The sequence below is a fragment of the Hyalella azteca genome, unplaced genomic scaffold (assembly GCF_000764305.2).
Source record: "Hyalella azteca isolate HAZT.00-mixed unplaced genomic scaffold, Hazt_2.0.2 contig3384, whole genome shotgun sequence".
Taxonomy (NCBI): domain Eukaryota; kingdom Metazoa; phylum Arthropoda; class Malacostraca; order Amphipoda; family Hyalellidae; genus Hyalella; species Hyalella azteca.
In genome coordinates, this window is record NW_025933634.1 from 15,265 (window position 1) to 23,360 (window position 8,096).

Consider the following 8,096-nt stretch of genomic DNA (forward strand, 5'->3'; position numbering starts at 1 on the left):
TGTAGACTTACTATAGTTAATAAAGGAATTTTATTTATTTTTATTTGATATGTATTCGGTGGTGAATGAATGGGTTCCAATAATTTACTCGTATGTAGCAGTTCTGCTGCTGCTGCTGTGGAATTTCCGTGTTTTGCAATATTTTAGCGAGTCTTATTTATAGAAATGATTGCTTATGCAGTTATTTTGTGTTAATTAATTTTCTGAAAAGCTATTTGATGTGATTTGTAGTGATTGATGCTTTAGAATATATGATCATATTAGATATGGACAAATTCGAAATTGGAGAACTGAATTCTCACTCAATTCGGTACTGGTTTCTACTCGAAAGTTTTAGATTACATTTTCGGAATAATTTTATTGCTTGATTTCTTTTATTTAAAACGTCTAAAATCGTGCCAGAACTATTTGAAGCTTTTATTTTAGCTTTTTATGATTTACATGGTAAAGTTTAGAGAACCTAGGTAGGGTAGCCTACTCACAAGTCACACTGTCACAACCACCGTAACTGTAAGTCAATCATTTTCATGGCATAAACCATAATTCCCTAATTGATTGATACATACCTATATGATATAGGCATATTGACATTAAGAATATATATATATATATATATATATAGTTGATACCTGCGATAGTGAATTTTGAATTTTTACCTACAATCTTGAAATGTTGAAACTTGAAAGAGACATTGAATTAGTGAATTGAACTGAGCCTTGAATTAGTGCTCAGACTGCTCAGTTTCATAGCTAGTACTTAGGAATTGATATAGAATAAAGACTGAGAAACTGAAGTGAGGCTGCTTGCTGGAATTACAGGATATTGCATAATGATAAAGTTTATGTAACTTTTGGGTAGATATATGTGCCTTTCCACTTTCCAGGCCAGTGTGGAATTCTGTATAGGTAATAGGAAAAATGCGGTATATTCTGACACATTAAGGAAGCATCGAGAAATGAAAAACTATAAAAAAAACCGTATGCATTATGTAAGTTCTGTTGCCTTCACATGCATAGTGACAAACCAGAGATTTTTTAGAATCAGTTCATTTTTAATTTCCTCATTTACTCAAGATTTATACCAATTTCTTATGTATGATAATGCTGGTATCCATGATACTTTGCAGGTCTACTTATAGGACTCAAAAAGCGAATTTGAGGGAGAGTCTAAAAAACTCTCTGCTTTGCCACTATGTTCACATGACTCTCAAAACACTTCACTACGCGTCAGCAACAATGAAACGTCACAAAATGTTGCCATATTTATTAAAAAGCCTTTAGAATGGAAACCTACCAAATCCCTATATTCTGTCACTTTGTGTGGCAATATTCGCCACGTGGTGAGTCGTATTGCGTCAGCGCTTCATTGTTGAGTGAAAGGTGCAAGCATAAAACTTCCAAGTGGTTAGGTACTTTATAGAAACTGAGCAAGGAAGTGTACGTATTTTAAGCCTTTAAGAAGTTCATTTTTTGCCTCAAATAACGATGTTGGGTAGAAAAAGTGGTCTTGGTGGATCGAAATAATATATGAACCTTCAAAATTAGAATTCCATCCTGTTTCCAGCTGTGATTGGTTAAGATGTCATCTGTGAGATTCCTCCACTCTCCAGAGTCCAGACTGAATGGTTTGTATTTGGTAGTCCAGAGTGGAATTCTGAAATTGGTGGTTCACTTGAAAAAAGCATTCTGCCTTTAAAAAAAACGTTTTAACTTCCAGGCACTAGAAACAGGTTTACAGGCTGTCTGAAACTCTGAAATCAGCCTTGGAAATATGCATGAGCATTATGTTACGTCAGGCTCCACAGTGAAGGTCCCAAGATTGTTAATTCTGTGCGTCACTTGCAGATAAGCAAGAGGGATCTACAGAAGGAAATACTATTTACTATTGCCGTTCAAAGTACTTCCAATTTTACTGTACTTTTGCCGTATTGCCTAACATCCATGCTACCAGGTTCTTGGTCTGCCTAACATCCTGTCTACCGGGATGCCTAGGTAAACTGGTGCTCACCGTAGGCGTAACAGGAGAGACAATCGAGAGTCCTTGCAGGTTAGGTTTAACATAATGGACAACATGACACTTGACTCAGTTGACTGATTAGAATGGAGTACCGTACTCAACAATTTAGCAATCAACCTTTATATTCTGTGAACCTTGTGATTTCTGCAAGGTGTGAACTAACAAGTAAACAGTTAACACTAACCATCATTCCCGCCACTTTGGCTGTTGCGCACAATTGATTCTGTATGTATAACATTTAATATTTACAAAGGTTATTATACCATTCTGTTGAATGTCAGTTACTGATAAATTTGTAATATAGAAGAATTTGTATCTATCATTTTTTTCGCATGAGTATATTGATGGTTGGTGTCCCTGCAGCCTGCTACCTTCTTTGTTTATGTTTTTTGTCAAGTTGGTAATCCTGATCATAACGGAATGAGTTTCCATGTCTCGGCTTATTGCATTGGTGGTCAGTTTTGTATTTGTGGATTGAATCATAGGTAGTTTTTCATGTATTTGTGAATGAATGTACAGAATGAAGATGTTATTCTTTGCAATTTCCATTTTCCATCAATAGTGACATAACTACATTATTGCATTACACACTTGAAATAAGAAGTGTAGCATTACGCATCAAATTAGCATCAGTACATTAACATTGTGTGCATTTTGAGCAGTCCATTCTAGCTTTCTAACGCTGATTGGATTCCAGTGGTTGTGACATCGCACACGTTCTGATGCTAATTGGATTCTTGTGACTGTGACGTTGCACGCATTCTAGAGATGATTGGATTCATGTGACTGTGATGATATAAGCTCTTTTTTTCCAATGAAACAGCTGTGGCAGCTTGCAGAGACTTGTCAGTGATGATGATGGACAAAGTGTAGGTATGCTGGGCTTTCCAGATTTTTAGGTCATGCTTTCTGAATTGTTATGTTTACCAGTTAATATATTACCCCTCTGGAATTCCACAGTGCTTGGTACCAGTGTTGAATTCTAAACAGGTAATACGCAATATGATATTCTCATGTTAATAAAACAAAATGGATTGGAACTTGTACCTATGATGGAATTTGAGGGTGTGGAGAGTCACAGAGCTTGCCCCCAAGCAGTTTTTTAAGCCATGAATTCCATATCTTGGCCTTGAAGAGCCATTAACAAGCTGCAAACTTATTTTCCAAGTCCTGTGCACGTGTTGCCCCAAATCTCTATTTTACCCTAAAAACAAACAGCTTACAGCAAAAATAATACTAATTTGTTTTTACTCAACTTTCTTAAGTTGCAACTAACTATATATTAAATAATTAAATGCAGTGAATGGATATAAAATATTTGAATTGTGCACATGTTTATTTCAAACAGTGTTAGCTTTTCTCATAACTTAAGTCTCGTTTCAAGTCGTACGAGGTTTGTTTGGTTATCGTTCAGTTTATGTTTGGTATTGGTTTATTGGTCTGAATTAAATGGGAACAGTGCAGTCAGTCACTCAGTCACTGATAGTTGGTGTGTATTGAAGGTAGAGTCTGGTAGATTTATAGGACATAAAACTATAGTAGATCTATTGATAGTGCTGTGCACTGTGCAATCAGCTACCTATCTGTTATGTGACTCTTCAATGTTTAGGAGATCTGCATTCCTGAAGTGTTTTTGTATATTGAAGCCAGTTAAATGGTCAATATTTAGCTCATTACCTTGCTTCATACAAACTTTACAAAGCTAATGAATAGACTTATCAATAATTGTTTACCCGAAAATCCCTAAGTGGTAAACACCACCTTGGCCTGTTGGCCATTATTTGAGGCAATAAGTGCCCTTTTTAGCCATCCATTATGATCCATATACTGTTATTGTTTGTAGGCTAATTGCAACATAAAAATGACACCTTAAAAAAGACAAAAAAGCTGAAAAAATAAAAAAAAATCAAATAAATAAAAAAAAATCATGAAAAAATCAAAAAAATCATTGATTTTTTATTTTTTTTATTTTTTTAAAAAAATCAAAAAAATCGCCAACCCTGCCTTGCTGGTTAGGTTTAACATAATGGTTTCAAATTAAATATAAAAAAAAACATTTATTGCACCTATTCTGTACATCAGCTTTCAAATTGAGGATAAACTCATAGTCATAGGCAATCGGAGAAACTTCTCGAAGAAAAGGCAATGCACAACATGATGCTTGACTCAGTTGACTGATTAGAATGGAGTACCGTACTCAACAATTTAGCAATCAAACCTTTGGATTCTATGAACCTTGTGATTTCTTCACTACTAATTTATTAACTTTAGAAGGCTCACAATATATCACGTAAAGTTTTCACTCAATTATCGTCTCCAAGTTTGGGAGCATAATCTGCAGTTAATGCAGTTACCTCACACACCAAATGCCTAATGAGAACTAACAAGTAAACAGTAAACACTAACCATCATTCCCGCCGCTTTGGCTGTTGCACACAATTGATTCTGTATGTATAACATTTAAGATTTATGAAGGTTATTAAACCATTCTGTTGAATGTCAGCTACTGATAAATTTGTAATATAGAAGAATTTGTATCTATCATTTTTTTCGCACGAGTATATTGATGGTTTTGGTTGGTGTCCCTGCGGCCTGCTACCTTCTTTGTTTGTTTTTTGTAAAGTTGGTAATCCTGATCATAACAGAAGGAGTTTCCATGTCTCAGCTTATTGCATTGGTGGTCAGTTTTGTATATGTGGATTGAATCATAGGTAGTTTTTCATGTATTTGTGAATGAATGTACATAGTGAAGATGTTATTCTTTGCAATTTCCATCAATAGTGACATAACTACATTATTGTATTACATACTTGAAATAAGTGTAGCATTACGCATTAAATTAGCATCAGTGCGTTAAAATTGTGTGCATTTGGGGGCGGTCCATTCTAGCTCTCTAACGCTGATTGGATTCCAGTGGCTGTGACTTTGCACGCATTCTAGCGATGATCGGATTCATCTGACTGTGACGTTGCACGCGTTCAAGCGTTGATTGGATCTTTGTTACTGTGATGATGTAAGCTCTGTTTTTTTTCCAATGAAACAGCTATGGCAGCTTGGAGAGACTTTTCAGTGATGATTATGGACTGAAAGTGTAGGTATGCTGGGCTTTCCAGATTTTTAGGTCATGCTTTCTTAATTGTTATGTGTACCAGTTAATATATTACCCCTCTGGAATTCCACAGTGCTTGGTACCAGTGTTGAATTCTAAACAGGTAATACACAATATGATATTCTCATGTTAATATAACAAAATGGATTGGAACTTGTACCTGCAATGGAATTTGAGGGTGTGGAGAGTCACAGAGCTTGACCCCAAGCAGTTTTTTAAGCCGTGAATTCCATATCTTGGCCTTGAAGAGCCATTAACAAGCTGCAAACTTATTTACCAAGTCCTGTGCATGTGTTGCCCCAAATCTCTATTTTACCCTAAAAACAAACAGCTTACAGCAACAATAATAATTTGTTTTTACTCAACTTTCTTAAGTTGCAACTGAACATGTGATAATGCAGTTTGACCGCTCTGACATACCACAACTATGCGATCTTCAACTAAATTTTCTGGTTTTGACTTGTTATTATTACGTTCGGCAGGATATTTTGGCTGAAGCATTGAAGTACTGCTGATTGAAGTTGAAAATTTTATGTAGGCCTTAATGACATGCTTGCAGGTGCAGCTTGCAAAGTGCAAATGCAATTTTTTCAATCAAACAAAAATTCATGATGTTAGAGCTGCAATATTTCAGAAAAAAAAAAGAATTTTTCCCACCTTGCCCATAGTAGATCAGCAAAGTATAATGGATGCCAGCATTATTGTACATAGGATATAGTCAGATGGGGTAAGACAGGACCGAAATCACTAACAAGCATGTAGCATCTATACCATCAATAAATAAAAAACCCTAAACCTATCACAAGGTGTAGTTATGCAATGGGCTTCTAAGCTACAACTCAGACTTTCTGCATACAACACAGTTTTAAACAAAAATTCATGATGTTAGAGCTGCAATATTTCAGAAAAAAATAGGACTTTTCCCACCTTGCCCATAGTAGATCAGCAAAGTATCATGGATACTAGCATCATTGTACATAGGATATTGGTTTAAATCTTGAGTAAATGAGAAAATGAAAAATGCACTGATTCTAAAAAATCACTACCTTGCCACTATGTCAAGCACCAGAGCACTTCATGCTTGAGGGACATATTGGAATTGTAGGAAGTGATTGATCATTTAGATCCACCAGGATGGTTTGAGGGCTTTAGAGTCCAGCCGCTGGACTCTAGAGCCCTCAAACCATCAAATGAGCCTTCAAACCGTCAAACCCCCTCCATGCTCAAGTTGAGCATGGAGGGGGTAGTGTCAGTTGTCGGCAGGAAGCATGACTTGGGAATGGCTAACCAAGGACCATGAGTCTGGTGCTGAGGCGCTCTCATCTGATTGTCCAGGGCATATGCTCCAATTTGGGCTGGCACACTTCAAAATTACACAGGTAGATGGTAATTGGTTGTGTGATGGCTTTGCCAATAGTTTGTTTTTTGGTTAATTTAACCCCTCACTGAATTCCATCAGAAGTTAGTGTTGAAAACATCTACTCTCCAAGCCACCATTGGATTTTGAAGCTGTGGATTCATTAATTATCAGTCAACAAGTCCATCTTTAGAACATGATTCTCTATACCAGACTCAGTAAGGTGCCAATGAAATTAATGGTAAAAAGTAGTATACAATTTTCCCATGCTTTCACCCTCCACAAGTGCTCTCTCCCTCTTTTCACCTATCTATTAAGCCAAAAAACTAAAAAGAGATATCAAAATATACACGGGGCACACAAAAACACAACAATATTATAAAAAAAACCCACAGGAAAAATAAAAAAAATAAAAAAAAAAGTTCTAGAATAATGATACATTCCCTGTACTTTGGCAATCCTCCCTAGTTTATCAATATAGTTGTGCGCAGTGTGTACTTACACAGATCTTTCTCAAATTACCACAAAGCAGACTAGGCAGCTTACTTGCAGGAAATAGACCAAGAGCTCCGTGACACTCCAGCACCCACCAACGCTCACATTGCCAATAAAATACTCACTGGACTCATTCTACAAGCAGACAAACACCATATACCCAAAGGAAAAATAGAAACAAAACAGACACCTCTACCCCAAGCCATCAGAGACAAAATACAAGAACGCAACCACATCAGGAAACAAAACGGACATGACTTGGCTATTCAACAACTTAACAGAGACATAGACCTTGAAATAAACATGCACAAACGCAACCTATGGAAAGAGCACCTCGATTGAAACTGGAATAACAAACACAATACACACATTCTCTGGAAGACAATCTCATCACTTTCAAATAAAACACCATGCCAAGAACCAAGCAAAACTATACAATTCACAAACACAACAGCATACACCAACAAAGAGATGGCAACACAATTCAACAAGCAGTTCATAAACACCAAACCTCACACAATAACAGGATAACAGAAGAATTAAATCACTGAAGGGCAACCCAATAAATATAACAACAGCCATGACCACACTTGCCATAATAACAGTAAAAATAATGAAGTAACTGGACCAGACCATGTCAACATACTCCATCTCAAACACCTGGGCCCCACAGCAATTACATACATCTCAAATATACAATATCACAATAAACTCCAATACAATACCCCACACCTGGATGTTAGCCACAATAATTCCAATACCTAAGCCTGGCAAAGACACTAACATAGGGTCCTCTTATAGACCAATTTCTCTTCTAAGTCCATTAGCCAAAACACTGGAAAAAATTATCCTTGACACAAACTCACCTCATCTCCCTAACATTGAACACCAACATGGCTTTAAACAACACCATTCCACCACCACAGCACTCCAACGCATCACAGAACACATTGCCACAGGTTTTAATCAAAAACGCCCACCACTTTGAGCAATAGCATTAGACATGAGCAGAGCATTTGATACGGTTAACCTGCACACACTCATCAACAAACTTTCCACAACCACAATAGAACACACTACACTTAAATACATAGCAAACTACATCAAAGGCAGAAAAGG